Source organism: Xenopus laevis, chromosome 3S (genome assembly GCF_017654675.1).
Source record: "Xenopus laevis strain J_2021 chromosome 3S, Xenopus_laevis_v10.1, whole genome shotgun sequence".
Lineage (NCBI taxonomy): Eukaryota > Metazoa > Chordata > Amphibia > Anura > Pipidae > Xenopus > Xenopus laevis.
Window position 1 is genome coordinate 48,864,868 of NC_054376.1, and position 18,842 is coordinate 48,883,709.

Sequence of the window (18,842 nt, forward strand, 5' to 3'; positions counted from 1 at the left end):
CTGTAATTTGGAGCTTTCTGGATAATGGGTTTCCGTATAACTGATGTTATACCTGTACCAGCTGGATTATTAGGGACATCAGAATGCAAAAAAGTGTCGCTCAGTTACAAGTGCAGCATCAGGAGACACAGGGCCCCAATGCACCTCCTGCTGCTCACGCATTTCAATGACAGGGAGGGGACACCAGGTGCACCTTGTATGCAGCATCTGAGTTTGCAAAAGAGCGCTTTAGTGTATCAATAATAAAAATCATCATCTAATCATATTTGAAATCTGAACAGTGCTTTTCATGGAAAGCTGAGGTGAATTCATATTTAATAATTGGGGGCACATTACTTGCACTGTTTTCTCAAGTTTTCAGAGAGTTATGTGACATGTGACACACACTGAAAACATCACTAAGCACTAAATAAAGTGGTTATTACACACACACACATACAGTACACACACAGGTTTGGGACCTGTTATCCAGGATGCTCGGGGCCTGGGGTTTTCCAGATTTTTATATCATATGACTTCTTAAAAATAATTTAAACATTTAATAAACCCAAAAGGCTGGATTTGCCTCCAATAAGGATTAATTATATCTTAGTTTGAATAGTTAAGCTACTGTTTTATTATTACAGAAAAAAAAAAAAATAATGTTTAAAAATTAGCATTATTTGGATAAAATGGAGTCTATTGTAGACAACCTTTCAGTAATTCTGAGCTTTCTGGATAACGGGTTTCTGGATTACAGATTCCCATACCATACCTATATATACTGTATGTATATATATATATATATATATATATATATATATATATAGAGATATATATAGAGATATATATATATATACAACATACAACTGTATAGTTAATAGCATTTTAATATGTTTTATAGAATTAGAGTCAGGGGTGTTTCAAGCTATTCTACCACTTTAAGCTGCCTGACAACTTTACATCATGGTAGAAGAGTCCATGATTAGATTATAACCATACAACTATGTTCCTATATATATATATATATTTTTTTTTTTTTTGCATGGTATATAGATCATAGAAGAGAATTGAAATATCTCACACAAAAGTAGAGTTTGGGGTTAAGTTCAGGACGACTGTGAAAGTGTGTTCTAAACCGATTTATTCCATCTGACCTGTGAGTACACATCTGCCATGTTCTGGGTTCAGCTTGCAACTGACAGTGGCAGACTTTCGAAAAAAAACCTCATCACTCTGATTAAAGGTTTGGTTTTGTTGGGATGTCATATACAGTATATCAAAGGAGATCAGTAACCCGACTGAAAGTCAGATGACAAAGAAAACAAGCCGCACATGCACAGTTAAGCAGAATATCATGAGGAAGAGGCTTAATCCATGGAGTCATAATGAAAAAAAGGACCGTGAATTCCTGCGTGTGTTGCTGTGAGTATGGACAGAGATAATATTCCCCAAGATGTATCCTTCCTTTTCAGTACTGCCCTACTTCAGTAATTGGGAATGAATTTATTTAAATTGAATGCTCAGAACAGAAATAACATGGTATATAACTTTTGGGCATTTGGAAACAATTTATCATATATATACGTATATATAAATAGCTGTTCTGGTAAATTGATCTGCTAGATTAGGAAATGATTCTCTTTTAATCAGGGGATGATGAGGAGCATTTGTTGTTGACCTGTTGAACAATGGAAGGCGTCTCTGTTTTAAAGACTAATACATGCTGATGTTTTTCTGAGTGTCCCCATACATGTGCAAAAGATTATTATCACTGTTACAGATTTCCTACTGACTTATTATCCAAATTCCCTGTTGTTGATCTTGGGATGTTGGGGTAAATGCATCAGATGTGACTGGTTTTAAACTTCTGGGCTAGAAAGGAGTTGACGTAAGTTATTAGTGGAACTTTAAAGGGATACTGTCATGGGAAAAACATTTTTTTTCAAAACAAATCAGTTAATAGTGCTGCTCCAGCAGAATTCTGCACTGAAATCCATTTCTCAAAAGAGCAAACAGATTTTTTTATATTCAATTTTGAAATCTGACATGGGGCTAGACATTTTGTCAATTTCCCAGCTGCCCCTGGTCATGTGACTTGTGCCTGCACTTCAGGAGAGAAATACTTTCTGGCAGGCTGCTGTTTCTCCTTCTCAATGTAACTGAAGGAGTCTCAGTGGGACATGGGTTTTTACTATTGAGTGCTGTTCTTAGATCTACCAGGCAGCTGTTATCTTGTGTTAGGGAGCTGCTATCTCGTTACCTTCCCACTGTTCTTTTGTTTGGCTGCTGGGGGAAAAAAGGGAGGGGTGATATCACTCCAACTTGCAGTACAGCAGTAAAGAGTGATTGAAGTTTATCAGAGCACAAGTCACATGACTTGGGGCAGCTGGGAAATTGTCAAAATGTCTAGCCCCATGTCAGATTTCAAAATTGAATATAAAAAAATCTGTTTGCTCTTTTGAGAAATGGATTTCAGTGCAGAATTCTGCTGGAGCAGCACTATTAACTGATTCATTTTGAAAAAAAAAAATTTTCCCATGACAGTATCCCTTTAAGGACTTTTTGGGCCACCAGCACAACAAATAGCCATGATTCATCACCTTGATAGCCCCTTTGTGTATGAAATGTTCCCAGGTATTGAATCTGTTATCTCAAAACCGCTATTCGGAAAGCTTCAAAGTACAGAAAGGCAGTCTCCCATAGACTCCAATTTAATCAAATATTTTTATTAGATTTTTTAAATAAATTTTCTTCTTCTCTGTAATAATAGAAGAGTATCTTGTAGTCAATCCCCACTAATATACAATTAATACTTATTAGAGGCAAAACCATCCTATTGGGTTTATTTAATGAAGTAGCTTTAGGGGTAGATTTATCAAAGGTCGAAGTGAAAATTCAAATTAAACAGTTTGCATTTCGAGCTAGTTTTTGTGTACTTCGACTAAGGAATATTCCAAATTCGATTCGAATTTGAAAAAAATGAAAAAATTCGAATTTCGAAATTTATCATCTAAAAACTTCCAAATTGCTGTTTTAGCCTATGGGGGACCTCCTAGAACCTATTTGGAGTCAATTGGTGGAGTCAATTTTTTGGGGGGAAAAACTTAGAATCGTACGATTCGAATTTGATCGGAAACTGACCTATTCAATCGAAAACTGACCTATTTGGCCTTAGATTTCATTTTGGTTGGTCTTTTTGAATTCGAATTTTGAAGTTTTTCAAATTCAAAATCCGTCCCTTGATAAATCTGCCCCTTAATGTATAGAGATCCAAGCTACAGAAATATACTATATTAATTAAACCCATGGTCCTGAGCATTTTGGATAATATGTCTCATTCCTGTACACATGAGATATCAGCGCATGTTTGCCTCAAAGGGGCATATTACTTATATTTTTACCAAAAATTTAAATTCACCACGGCATCATCAATAAACTAAAAACACAACAAGTTTTATTGAATGAACTTCCCATTGGTCCTCATTCTATTTGTACTTGTAAATATATACATCTTTTCTCCAGTAGATTTCTCCAATGAATATTCTCCAGTTTACCAAGAGCACAAAAATTAGTTTGTGTCAAGAGAATTTTTTTCAGGCTCGCAAACTGCCTTTATAAAGACAAAGCAAATACTTTGTAAACTCCCCCATGTAGGGTGCCACCTTTTGTCAAATATAATTCCTGTGAGGGGGCGTGTTCCGGGGGGGTGGACAATTATTTCGGGCAAGACAATGATTCATATGGGGTAGAGTTGTGATGTCACTGCCTACAGCACACTGAGTGAATAGTGCGGGGTAGAGGGGTAAGATAGAAAAAGGAATTGGAGGTGGGCTAGGCAGCAGAAAGTGGGTGGGCTGGGGACGTGCCTGGTTTAGACAGACAATGAGCTCTGTATAAACTAACCTCTGCCTATGCAAGAGCTGATCAGAAGGAGAAGAGAAAGTTGGAAAGTTTAACTGTTTTTCATTTCTGTTTCATAAATACAAAACAAATGTCAATTAATCATAACAAATCACTTTGTGGATATTACATTTAACCTCCTAAAAAAGAGAGTAAGGCCACTGTAAACATTCTGAACAGTTAACAGAAGTTAACTTTTAGTATGTTATAGAATGGCAAATTCTAAGCAATTTTTAATTTTTTTTTATAGTTTTTGATTTATTCGCCTTCTTCTAACTATTTCTACTTTTCAAATGGTGGTTTCTGACCCCTTCTAATATCAAATGCTCTGTAAAGCTACAAATGTATTACTCATCTTTCTATTCAGACGCTCTCCTATTCATATTTCATGGTTCATGGTTGCTAGGGAAATTTGGACCTTAGCAGCCAGATCACTGAAATTGTAAACTGAAGAGCTGATGAATAAAAACACAAACAACTGAAATAATAAAAACATTAAAACCATTTGCAAATAGTCTCAGAATCACTCTCTACATCATACAAGTTAATTTAAATGTTAACAACATCTTTCAAATAAAATGTTTGCAGATATGCTGAAATGAGCTGTTCAGAATGATGCTTTGACTATTACATAAATGAGTTCCCCTATCCCCAGTTTTAACTTGGCTAATAACAAGTGGAACATGATAGGATGGTGACATCATTAAAGGGCACTTACTGAAATGAAAAATGGTGTCTGAAAATCATTTAATTCAGATTTACTGAAACCTACTAAAGTTACACAGTTATGACATTACTTTTGTGGGTATCAGGCGTCCACTTTAGCCTCTGGAAGGGGCCATATAGTAGAGTCAGTCCTTTATCCTAATCCCAGCGTCAGTATTGGGGGGCAAGGATCTCTTGTCTCATGATCTCATTAATTTACCACGTAGATTTAAAAGTTTCAGCCATGGATGTGACTGGTTCTATCATTTGAGCTGAGTATTTCCAGCTTGTGCATAGCAAAAGGCCCCTTTCTGCTGATTAATCCATGTGAGTTCATTTGAGGCCGCAATCCCGACAGCCTGCATTGCTGGGGGTCCAAGAAGAGAGTTATTTGGAACGTCTGAATTGGCTTGTTTCAGAAGACAGCCCACCTTGTGCACATGCATTGAACTAATAATAAATTCTTGGTATTCTACTTAAGCAGATGTTCAGATTCCCTGAAGGCAATAATGCTTTTCACATTTGCAACCATGAAAGGATACATGTCCCTGCAATTCTTCATAAACACAAAACTAAACTTCACATTTTTATCAGACTCATTGTTTTGCGTGGGATTTTGCATATTATTTAGGCCGTATTAACCCATTTACTACAATACATGGGCTGGCAAAGTGTCCTGCATGAAACAGACAATTATTGTCTACAGCTTTATGTTGTTTATACTAGGGATGCACCGAATCCACTATTTTGGATTCGGCCGAACCCCTGAATCCTTATCGAAAGATTCGTCCAGGGGCGTAACTATAGAGGAAGCAGACCCTGCGGCTGCAGGGGGGCCCAGGAGGTATAGGGGCCCCATGATGCTCTAGTTCATATACAATTTCAAAAAATATTGATAAAACAGAACAACCTCTGGATATGTTGGTGGCCCTAAAATTAATTTGCTGTGGGGCCCAGTAACATCTACTTATGCCACTGGATTCGGCCAAATACCGAACTGAATTTGCGTATGCAAATTAGGGGTGGGAAGGGGAAAACATTTTTTACTTCCTTGTTTTGTGACATAAAGTCATGTGATTTCCCTACCCGCCCCTAATTTGCCTCTGCAAATTATAATTCAGATTCGGTTCGGCCGGGCAGAAGGATTCAGCCGAATCTGAATCCTGCTGAAAAAGGCTGAATCCCGAACTGAATCCTGGATTTGGTGCATCCCTAGTTTATACTCTGGAGACCAGGGGTTGGGGAGGGAGCATACCTACCAACTGTCCCGTTTTCAGTGGGACAGTCCCGCTTTTGACAGCTCAACCTGCAGTCCCGCATTTGTACTGAAAAGTCCCGACTGTCCCTGCACTGAACAGCCAGAAAAAGAAACAAAGTTTCTAACTTAATTGGCTTTTGTCAGAAAGCCCAGAACAGCCACCAGGTGCAACTAAGATACTTTGCAACAATTTTGATAAGGAGGTCCCTTGAGAAAAGTTACAGCTTAAAGGGCAATTCCCTTCATTAGCAAAATTGTAATAACTGGAAAAAAAAACACAGAAATATGTTCAAACTTTCATAACCTGCCAAATTTTGTAACATAAGCATGGTAATTAGGAGGTGTGGCCACAAAAATGGGATGGTCAAAACCATTTGTGAGGGTTGTGGCATTCCCCACCAGACAAAAATCTAAAAGGAAATCTGAAAGACCCTCTTCAAGCAGTTGTTTGAATGTTATATTTGTTGTATTTAATAGGACAGTTATTTGCAATAGGCTGGGATTTATAGATCACAAACACATCAGCACTCATGAATAAACATGTGACGCATAGCTACACATGACAACACACAAGACACATGACAACACATGATGCTAATGATGGCTCATCGCCCCACTCACATAAGACAATTAACAAAACACATTATACACATGACACGTGTGTCACACAACAACACATAACACACATAAAAACATAGGATGACACCCATTTATTTGGTGCTTACCTCTTATTGGTCTGGTGAGCCATGCATACCGTGGGCCTGTGAAGGAAGTTACATTGATATGCACTGTGCACTTTATTTAGAGTTGTCACATACAGTATTTCATTTGGCATTTTTATCCACTAACACTGGTGGGTATAATCTGATGGTTTAACATAGCACACTATTTCATTATTTTTATGTGCTTCCTTATAGTTTATATGTAGAATGACAACAAAACAAATTTGAGTTTTTCTACTATAAAATATGAATTTTTAGTGGCAAAAAAAACCTTGAATTTTTTCGCAAAACGTCTGAATCTGAAAATACAATATCTTCAACCTGTCGAGGTCTTGTAAAAGTGAACAACAGAGGTCCTATTTGCAATTTCAAGATATTATTGTTAGGTTTCGTATGATAATCTGAACATTTTGCAATTTTTCTGCTGATTTCATAAAAAAATTCGGACTTTTTGGGTGGTCAAATTCGAATTTTTCGACTGAATAATCTAAAAAATAAGTGGTTTTCATGGAACAATCTGAGTCAAGTCAAAGTCAAGTTTTTCCCGATCTGCTTTTGTTCCTGAGTTTTTTATTGATAAAAAAGGGCAAACCATGGATTCTAGTTTGGTTGGACTTTTTTCATTTAAAAAATTAGAACAATTCAGATTTTGATAAATAACCCCCACAATGTCACATGACCACCACTAATACAGTAGATGATCAAATATATAAGCAACTGTAAGAGAAAGATAATGAAACCGATTTATAAAATGGATTTATTGAAAATCCGGAACAGTTTAGTGAGTTTTTATAATCGCCACATTTCCCCTTTAACATCATGCTTCTCAGTGACACCAGAACACAAAAATACAATCTCTCATTTTTCAGTCCATTTGTGCTCCACCGCAAAGCATGTGATTTATGGCTTGCTAAATATAATATTTTTAAAGGACAGTAAAAGCATTATACCTATTTTGACAGGAAGACAAGGATACTAAATAAATCATATTGTAACCTGTGGGAACCAGTTGAGAAAACATCATCTAAAGAGAATGGTTACAGCTCATTGGAACTCTATTAAGTGTATGTTTAGAGGAGAGAGCTGCGCTCGCTGTAAAAGCTAAAAGCCATGAATGAAACTGTTGGCAAAGCATATGTTTGTATTAACACTCAGTTCATTGCAACCCAAGTATGGATTTCACTGCCATATTCCCCAGCTATTCACGGCCCAGCACTTATAACTTCTTCAGCAGACATCATGCATCTTAAAAGAGGCATGAGAGCAGGAGTAGTTTGGAGTGCAGAATAAATCAAATAGCAACATTATCTGTGTGCATGCAATTATATAGCAGCTTATTATGATGAGAGAGACATTATAACAAATGGGACTGTGAAGCAAAGTGAGTATCATCAGCAAAAATAAGCAGTGATTTGTTTTTCTCTACCTTATTAGACTTCAATTGATCACTGCTTGAAAGGAGCTTCACATAATGTTATACAGGTCAGGCTAATATAGATAGACAGTGATATAGATAATAGAGATGGATAGTGTAAAGGGCCCCCTGGATCTCAGAACGTGTGTCAGTAATTTTCCGGGCTACTTTTCACTTGTGCATTTTTAGAAATCGCCACAATTGATCACTGTGGCTTCATCCAACTAGTTGTCTCAATTACATGCTTGCTGTGCCACTTCAGTGTGAGCAATTCAAATTCACTATTTTTAAAGAAACAGAATTGATGCTGTATGTGTTCAGATCCAGACTTACGATTGGTATTTGGCAAACTCACAGGGGCAATGCTGGAGGCTGCAGACTGGTTCTTTTGATCCATTAGTATTTTGTCTCCAAGTAAACTGTGTGCCTCAGGGATATGCAGACTTTCCTAGTTAGAAAAAAATTACTTACTGTCCTAATCCTTACTAAACAGCATCTAATTGATACAAACCTATCCTTTTACTTTCTTATGTTACTAGCTCTTATCCATTAGCCAAGATATAAAAAGACTGACCTTGGTATCTTAAAGGGATCTGTCATGATTTTTATTTCTAAATTACACAATTTACACTGCAAATAATTCACTCTACCAAGTTTATCAGAGCACCAGTCACATGACTTGAGGCATCTGGGAAATTGACTATATGTCTAGCCCCATGTCAGATTTCAAAATATATAAAAAAAAATGTTTACTCTTTTGAAAAATGTATTTCAGTGCAGAAGTCTGTGAGAGCAGCACTGTTAACTGATGCATTTTGAAAAAAAAACAGTTTTGCTATGACAGTCTCACTTTAAATTCAGCAATTCCAGTATATAGAGGGGCACTAAGACAAACCCTGTTATGAAGCACTACTGGGCCCTGAGACCTACCTGATTTTTCTGGCAGCCCTTTTCTGGCTCTGATTATATATTCACTGTTATGAAAAAACATCTGTACTTCTAGATAACTCTGGTAATCTATAGCTCTTTCAAACCACGATGAATATTTGTCTAGTTCTATGATAACCTCCCATGGATCAATTGGAAATTGGTCTTGCCAAAAATATTTCTTTCTAGTTATTTTTTTTACAAACAACTACTTGTAAAATGTGTGGATAACTCTTAAAGGAAATGCTGATGGAGAAAAAGAGAGCCAAACATATTTAAAACTTAACTCCAAGACACTTCCAACAACATCCAACAAGGCACGTAGCAGATAAAGGGCTACAAATATGAGGCATCTTGGTGAGTGCATTTAACTTGGTTGTACATTGAGCAAGTTCATTTTGGAATTACGTTTTATTATGGTGTACAATTGATCTTCTTTTGCCATTTCTGGTTTGATGAATCCTTGCCTTTATGTTTTCTCTGTTGCGAATTTTAAAATAACCAAATTTCTATTCCAATTTTATTGTAATTATCTGCTGTTACTTATTTTTCTGAGCGGTTGCTAGGGTAAGAGGAACTGTTGCATATATCAAATTTAGGTGGGACGGTTCCAAACAAAGACTCACATACTTGATTTAATTGGAGGAGTCTTAAAACAAAGGCCCCCAGAGTGAAAGCCTAAGGGCTCATATTCACAAGCGGTTGTAGCTGCGCTCCCCTGCGTTCTGGTTTTCTGCGTTCAGCGGCAGGGGAGCGCAGGAATAGACGCATTACATTTTTTCCAATGGGGCTGTACGTGCGTGTAAGCGCAAAATGCAGGTTGAGACGCAACATGCTGCATTTTTCCTGCGTTCGGCACCTACACGCGCCTGTGTGAGTACAGTCCCATTGGAAAAATGTAATGCGTCTATTCCTGCGCTCCCCTGAGGCTGAACGCAGAAAAACGGAACGCAGGGGAGCGCAGCTACAACTGCTCGTCAGTAAGAGCCCTAAAGTGTGTGGGATTCTGAACACATTGGAGATGTTAGGGTATAACTGGGAAAATCTGAGCCAGATTGGGGTCATGTCTTGCTGTTTTATATTAAATATTAGGAGGTATGACCTCGCATGAATCGAACACACATTAAGGGCTTCAAAAACCTCAAGGCCATAGGCATTGGAGATCTTCCCATTAAATGTCTACTAGTATGCACCCAGCTCTGCATATATCAATGTAAGGAAGTCAACCATATAAGCAAGTAAATGGAGTTTTTTTATGTTCTATCAAACTTGATTAGATCCAAGAGATACCAAAGACCTGGTAAAATCAGCATCTGAAACTCATCAGACTTATTTTAACTTACTTAAAAAGCTTCAGTTATCAATCAAAAACCATGACACAGTAGAGAACTTTGTAAATGGCATAATGTCATTTATATAATCTGGATGGCAAGACAAACCAGGTCTAGGGGTTGCACTTGGTCATATAGAAGGCACCTTTCTGGCTACTGTATCCATGGGAAGTTTTCACCACCTTTCCATTTTTTTGACAGTTTTGATGCACCTAACATTAATCTTTTGTCACATTAGTGACACATAAAGAGAGTTATGGAGTAGGATACCATCTACAGCTCAAATTCAAATAAACACATATCCAGCGCTATTTGGGGGTTTCTCCAATTATAATTCTTAGCCACAATTCCTAGTATTTGTTTCAATTAAAGTCCCACTCGCTCACCGTTTTAAAGTGATTCTGTTTCGAGAGGGCTCTGGAGTGCGCCGCCTAACCAATAGATGGATACCATCTACAGCCCTTATGTGGATATAAAACTAAATAGAGCAGCAATTGGCAGTGCAGCTACTAGAGGCTTGGAGAGTAACTCACAGGTCCAGTAAGCAGCAAAGGAACTCTTGTTGGGTGGTTAAAAATGATAGATTATGTCTAGATTTTGCTTTAACTTGTTAGTAATAATGTGGCACAATCTCCATACTAGCGAATTAAACTTCCATGAGACTAGGAGCAAACAAACCCCCTTATTTAAACCCATTGCAACTAATGTTCATGTTATGCATTGCTAAGGATGGGTTAATACATTCCTGGGTTCCTAGGTTTATTTAGGGAGCGGCTGTATGAGGTGCGTGTGTGGGATGGAGGTTGTTTAAAGGCAGCCATTCTCCTGCTTGTTGCCCTGTAAACAATACAAAACATAACAACAACAATAATAATCTAAGCGCTTTAGAAAGTAACATTTAGTCACATCTTAAAGAATTAGAAGCAAAGCTGATAAAGGGTTAAGCAAGAGATTGCTCAAAAGACATGTTATTTTTCAGCACAGATATCTCTGAAATGTTGGATTAACAAGTAGCAGTGAATCATTTTATGTCTGGTCCTCCTTACACATTCCAGACTGTGCCACATAAGCACTGCAGCAGGTGGGGAACAGTCCTAATTGGAGTGGGGTGGAGATTTTCCTCACTGTGTCCTGGCACAACTTTATGGCAGTTTGTTTTGAGATCAACTGAAAAATGCACTCATTTTAGATGTTAAACTTGATATCCTGTTCTGCATCCAGGATTTCCACTGATTAGACTTTCTTCCGACTATGTGACAACTACCTCACTTATATCTGTAGAAATACAGTATATAGGCGGCACTGTGGGAAATTATTCTTTAAGATGGTTCAGGTTTGTGCTATAATGTGGGAAACATTGGCACGAATACAGTCACAAGACTAACGTTTGATGAGAAATGGAATCATACGTGCCAAGTCTATTGAGAACACAAAGTCAGGCAGGTTGTTTTTTGGTCTGTTAACAGACTAAAGTGCCAATCAGAGAGTATGTTGTAGGGTTAGAAAGTCATACTAAATGCCGGGTGAACAAATTTGCTCCATGAGCACAGTTATAGGTGGATGCTATCCATATGGCTTACTACACACTCAGGTAGGTATCTGGAGGTATGTGTGAGATTAGCTTCATACTAACAACAAAAAGCACAATTATATGTGGCAAATGCAACTACTGCATCAAAGGGACATGGAAGCAGCAGAGGACTTCAATAACCTCCTAAACATCTTAATTCAGAAGAGTGATTTAAAATTGTACCATAATCTCAAAGTTTACCATTTGAATGAGAGACTGGACTATGAATAGGAGATGGACTAAATGGAAATATAAAAGTATAATAATAATAATAATAATAATTATAGTAATAATAAAATGTCAACTCACAAAGCAATAGTTTTTTTAGGCTGCAGGGGTCTGTGACCTCCTTTTCAAAAGCTGGTAAGATGCAGAGGAGGAAAGCAAAAAAAAATATAAAAAAAAATATAGACCAATAAAGACCAATTGCAAAGCTGCTAGGAATTGGACATTATATGAAACTACTAAGCTGAAAGGTTAACCGACCCCTTTCATAAAAGGGGGTTTGGTTTACCTTGCTCTTACAGACGAGCGTTTGAAGCTGCTCTCCCCTGTGTTCCGGTTTTATGCGTTCAGCCGCAGGGGAGCACAGGAGTAGACACATTCAGTTTTTTTCAATGGGGCTGTACTCACACAGGCGCATGTAGGCACTGAACACAGGAAAAATATAGCATGTTGCGTCTCATCCTGCGTTCGTAGCCTACACGTGCCTGTGTGAGTACAGCCCCAGTGAAAAAACTGCGACTGAATGAATAAAACCGGCGCACAGGGGAGCGCAGCTTCAAATGCTCGTCGGTAAGAGCCCTAAGATGTTTTATCTGTATCTCACTGGTAAAGCTGGCCATAGATGTTGAGATTTTTAAAAGATCCGATCGTCATCGTGAGACCACGATTATCTCGGAACGATCGTACGAATTGTCCATCAACTAAAAAGACCAATTTGCCAGGAAAACAAAGGGGAGCTGCCTGCTTGGCCCTGCAAACATAGATAGATTGCACTGGGACCGACAAATTTTTTTTAACCTGGCTGATCAATTTCCTGACAGGTGGCTGGAATATCGTAAGATGTTCGATCGTTCGATTCCCACTAACCTCACGATAATTTCGATGGATTGGTCGGACTTTGCTAAAATCAGTCGTTCGGCAAGAGAAATCTTTGCGTTTATGGGGACTTTAACTCTCACAAGTAATTGGTCCAGCTTTTCTCAACACTATATATGCAAATGAGTTGATGTAAGGGTGTTTACATAGTGGCACACTTTTTACAAAAAATTTACAATTTGATTATTGTAAATGATGCAAGACCTGCCAATGACCGTCCCCAGGGCAAAACAGATTTAGTTATTTGAGAATTGCCTAATGTTTGGTCCCCTCAGCTGTTGTTGAACTACAACTCACATAACCTTCTGGCCGCTTTGGAGTGCTGCTTCTATGCCTGATATAGAGAAAAGCAAAGAGTAGCCATAAGAGTTGTGGTTTCTAACTGCACCCTGCATGACCACCAAGGCTTACAGGGGCAGCTCCACTTAAAATTAACTTGGCTGGTATGATGTAGAAATCTAAGAAAATTTGTGTTGGATTACTGTATTTAAATTATTTGATCTGCAGCTCTTGGGCTTTCTCTTTAAAAAGTTATCTGGTGCAAGGAGTTAATTACCAAGCAAACAGTTTCACAGTTTTGCAATCAGTATTCAAAAGAAAATAAACAACAGCAGAAAAAATAAACCATTCCCTGTGCCACCGTGGGCAAGCACATGCATAGTACAGAATGTATAGCCAATCCCTGTATTGCATGTACATCCAGATACAGGGAATGCCTGGGAACACAGTAGAAGATGGCAGTTGCATGCTCTTTTCCCTGGGACTGTGCATTTTTACAGGAGAGTAAGGGCTCTTACTGACGAGCGTTTTTACCTGCGCTCCCCTGGTTGGTTGCCACTACTGATATGAAAACCTAGTTCTGTAATGTAATCAGAAACTGATATAGCTCCACATCCATTTAGGTCCTTATTGCACAAGGTTTGCTTCCCCTGCGAATAATAGTCAGCATGTTCTTTTTGCTGTCAAATCTATTGCCACCACTTTTCAAATACACTTTAGCCCATGATATTATGTTTACTTTGGTGTGCTCCTAAATAATTCAAGACCTGCTAAGCCTTTAAGGCTGGGAATGAACCATTTGTTGCTAAAGACAACTGCAGAGGTGCTTGTGGCAGGGCGTGTGCATGTACACATTGGTGGCCTTGGTTTTGGCAGCATGGCGGCACAGCAGTGGAGTGGTTATTATAACAAAATTGCAATGTGGAGATTCTGGGTTCAACTGCAGCACTGTATGCATTGTTTGTATCTTTTGTCTGGGTTCTCTGGTTTCCTTGATAGGTTAATAGATTTCCTTGAAAGGTTAATTGGCTCCTGATTAAGTTGACTCTCATAAGTAGAGTCAATTGCAGACACTGGGACAGAGAATGATGCTGCAACCACATTTTTATTTTAAGGATAGATGCTGAGAACCTTACAGCTAACCTGGATCTTCAGACATTATATGCTAAAGCCCAATGAAAAGGAGTAAGGATTTGTCAATCACTTTACTGTTCCCCATGCAAGGGTAGAAATGGGGGATACCTCCCACCAATACCTGTTAAAGCCAACTAGAAAGTGCTGGATAAATGCCAACGCAATAAGACCTAAAATAACTTGTTCCGTTTTATGGATAAAGTTAAGTTACGATGCAAAGACACCATCTAAATTAAGGTCACAGATCCTGCAGTCATTGTGTATTGCATTTGCCACCATCTTTTACCTATTTTTGCCATTTTCTACACAATGTTGTATCCGGCCTCCCAAATCACCGTTCCTAAAGCCATGGATTTAGCATAATATTAGTATAATTTGGATTATAGCTTGAGTGTTGCTAATGGCATGGTAACGTTTTAGCCATATTTTTCAAATACTGTATATCTAAATATATTAGGTCATTCAGTTTGTGGTGACATTCCAGTCTGTTTGATGTACATTTAAACAAACTACAGTATTAGTCCAGACTATAACACAGAAGAGAATGCCTGTTTAATATGACACAAGAAGACATGGAGGAACCAATGAACAAGATAATAAATAATCTGGGGAACGCTCCCTTTTAAAGCCCATCAAAAAATGTAATAATCTCCCCTGCACTTTAGACAAAGTCCTGCACTGAAATGACATCACAGGGCCAATGACCTTACACAGTAAAGAGTTACTAGGAGGATACAGGGAGATCTAATAGAGAATATGCATTGGTTTGTATATTAAGTCATCTCAGGTTGACTTTCCTTTGCATTCATTAAGCAATTGTCAATTTTACTGATAATTTGAATAAAAATTATGCAAGAACTGCCAATGGTGGGCCCCAGGACAAAACAAACTTTCATGTAATGTTGTACATAATATACTAAATTGATTTACGTTTGTCCAATATATGGCCTTTTCCATTGATCATCAGTTAACATCCTCTGAGTTTTGGGAGTTGTAGTATAACAACAGCAAAGAGACCACATGCCAGGAAACACTGTGCTCTATTTTATTTTCTGCCCCACAACCAAATTCCCTATAGAGGTTGTTCTGCCCAGCTAAAGTCTGGACAGTAAAGGGGTATATTTAGGGCTCTTACTGATGAGCGGTTGAAGCTGTGCTCCCCTGTGTTCCGTTTTTCTGTGTTCAGTCACAGGGGAGCGCAGGAATAGACGCATTACGTTTTTTCCAATGGGGCTGTACTCACACAGGCACGTGTAGGCACCGAACGCAGGAAAAATGCAGCATATTGCGTCTCAACCTGCGTTCGGCACCTACATGCGCCTGTGTGAGTACAGCCCCATTGGAAAAAACGTAATGCGTCTATTCCTGCTCTTATGGTGACCTATCTGATGCTTTTCTCTTTTACAACTGGTGTTCTATGGTGTCCCATTATTTGCTCTGAAAAGTCCATTAAGCAAACAGCTAAATGCGCATTTAGGGCTCTTACTCACGAGCGTTTTTACCTGCGCTCCCCTGCGTTCCGTTTTTCGGCGTTCAGCCGCAGGGGAGCGCAGGAATAGACGCATTTCATTATTTCAAATGGGGCTGTACTCACACAGGCGCATGTAGGCGCCGAACACAGGTTGAGTCGCAACATGCTGCATTTTTCCTGCGTTCGGCGCCTACATGCGCCTGTGTGAGTACAGCCCCATTTGAAAAAATGAAATGCGTCTATTCCTGCGCTCCCCTGCGGCTGAACGCCGAAAAAGGAACGCAGGTAAAAACGCTCGTGAGTAAGAGCCCTAACACTTGTTAACACAACTCATATAATATTAACTTTGGCCTGGGTGAAGGGGGCAGTTTTGATCCGCTTATTAAATATACCGAGATTAAATTTTTCAGCTGCTAAAATAAGACATACAGTACTGCATGGGTGGTCAATTGATGGTGATTGTGTAACTGAGAGGCGCACAGGGTTAAAGTGTGTTTTTGGATCAATGCAGCATCTCACATTCACCCTAAAGAGAAAATAAACAGCGAGTAGAAGCTTTTTGGCAGAGCACTTGCTGCTGAAAACTAGTCCCAGGTGTTAGAGAGGATTCTGCCCTAGCAGGAGGGAGGAGCTGTGCAGGTTAACGACTAATGAAGTGCAAAACTGGTGACAAGATGAGGTGACAATCAGTGTGTCACACCTGTCTCTGGGAATGCAATTGGGACCTTCCCCCCTGATAAATTCCTGCAAATGATCCTTTAGTTTTCCTGCAGCCCCGGACACTAGCATGAGGCTCACTGCAGCAGCTACATACAACAAGTGGCCACATAGCCACCAGCACTGGCTTGGGGAGGTAAGAGGCCATTACTCTGTTTCATAGAACTCTGCAATGTCTAATCCGCTTCTTTATGTAGAGGATATTTATATGTAATAATGAAATACACGATAAAGCATCTTAGCATAAGATCACATTGAAGTTGAACAGAGACTACTAATACTGCTAGGGCCACATGCCTTACTATAGATGGAGTACAGCCTGTTTGTAAGTAGTGGCTTTAGATATATATGAAACTGCTTTTATATGTTAAACAGACCAGGTTACTTGAAATGGGCCAAAGTGAAAGTGTATGCTCCATGGCAGTTATGATTATAGCATATCCCTACTGCTTCTGTATTGCTATATGTGCTCCTGTATAGTGAGGCAAATAGCACCAGTGTCACATATCCAGCCTTTTCATGGTGTAGCCTCTAACTGCTGCACTACAACTCCCAGAATACTCTGACAGCAGGCTATAGTTAAATAACAGCTGGGAACTGGCAAGTTGGTTTTTAAGTAAGGAGGACTGATACATGGGTTATTTTGGTCTGTACCCCAGTACAGAGTACCCTACTATGCCAAGAACATGAAGTCCTATAAACCTCTCACTTTTAGATCATAAGCTGCAATGGGTAGGGCCCTCTTTACACCCTGTATTGGCCAGCATTGTATAGCTGATATGTAGATATATGTATATTATAATCAGCAGAATAACGCAGTATGTTGCTGTTAGTGGTGATAACCGTAATAATTGGTAAATAATAATCAGGAGCACTTCTGTAAATGAATTTAGGATAGATGAATTGATGGCATTTTGTATTTTTTCTCTGCACCCCTAACAAACTCCATTTCTTTAGAAGTGTCCTTTACTTGCTCTGGTCACCTCATGCAACAACAAGAGTCTGGAATTCTTCAGTATCTCAAGGTGCAATAAAAAAAAATGTAGACATTTAAGATGTTTTGCCCAGAGATTAGCCAGAACCCAAAGCATTTAACAAATACTTTATGTCATTTCTAAATAATTCTCTAAATCATATGTAGGCTGTTACACATGCTACAATCTGCAAATAAGCGCTATCCTGAGGAACTGGCCAGTTTGGGTGCAGTGATCCTTGGCTGGTATGATGGTAATAACTGTACTGTGATTACAACCACCTGTGCCATGTCAAAAGCCCTTTAATTGCCTGTTCCTATACTATTAACTCTGCAGGGCACTTCTGCTGTCTGAGCAATGTGCTTCATGTTTGTCTTCCTTCAAAATGCAATTAACCTAAGCACATATGTACAGTAGGTCTCTTCTATGAAGATCATGATTCAATGCAGGCTAGTACCTCCTGGTATGTTTGGTTAAGTCCTCATTATCCATTCTGTGATAAGCAGTGAAACTATGTTGGGAATAAAGGATGATGAACATATTTAGTTGTATTTTATTAAGATTACAAAGGAATGTTATTTTAATGTTCTTGTTGTTATTTTCTTCTATGAATATCTTTTTAATATGAGCAGACAAGAGGCACTAGTGACACTGATAAGAGCCTGCTAAACGGCACAAAAGGGTTTGGGGACTGCGATATTTCATAAGCATTTTTAGCATTACACAATATTAAGCAACCTGCAGAAATCCATGTTTGTTGGAGCAGAGCTTTAGAACGTAGGAATAGTAAAAAGTAGGTGTAAGGTAAGGAGCCGTGGAAAGGAAGAGGTTAATGTGGGTGACCTTAACAGGAATACTGCTGCATGTCCCAGCTGGTGGCTGATTGGAACATCCTGCAGCTTGTGGCAGAGGAATTTCGAAGCACAATGGTCACATTCACACAGCCCAACCCTGACAAAGAACAGGATTGGGAAACATACATTATAGACACAAGTCTAAGATTCATCCTAAAGCTTCTCATCATGTTGTCACATGACGGTGGGAAAAAAAAACTGTCAAGGGAACTTTCCAACTTTTGGCAGTTTAAAAATGCATTTCCCAGTATCCACTGTGTGTGCTGTGAAGTGTAGTTTAACAGCAGCTAAAGCCTGCAGGTTATGTGTTGTTTTTATATATATATATATATATATATATATATATATATATATATATATATATATATATATATATATATATATATATATATATATATATACACATATACATATATATATATATATATATATATATATATATCCATTTAATACTGCTCTGAAGACGGAGGCTGCATCTGTCTCCTCCACTTTTATTATTCTGC

At 38.5% G+C, this 18,842-nt stretch overlaps 1 protein-coding gene across 2 annotated transcripts in view; it reads left to right on the forward strand.

Annotated features, from left to right (window-relative positions):
* Positions 1–16,511: 16,511 nt before the first annotated feature.
* The window catches only part of bnc1.S (basonuclin 1 S homeolog), a 57,838-nt gene continuing 55,507 nt past the window's right edge, over positions 16,512–18,842 (forward strand). For both annotated transcript variants that reach the window (XM_018255379.2, XM_018255384.2), the window contains exon 1: positions 16,512–16,647. The gene's annotated coding sequence lies outside the window, so the exon portion shown is untranslated. The remainder of the gene's footprint in view (positions 16,648–18,842) is intronic.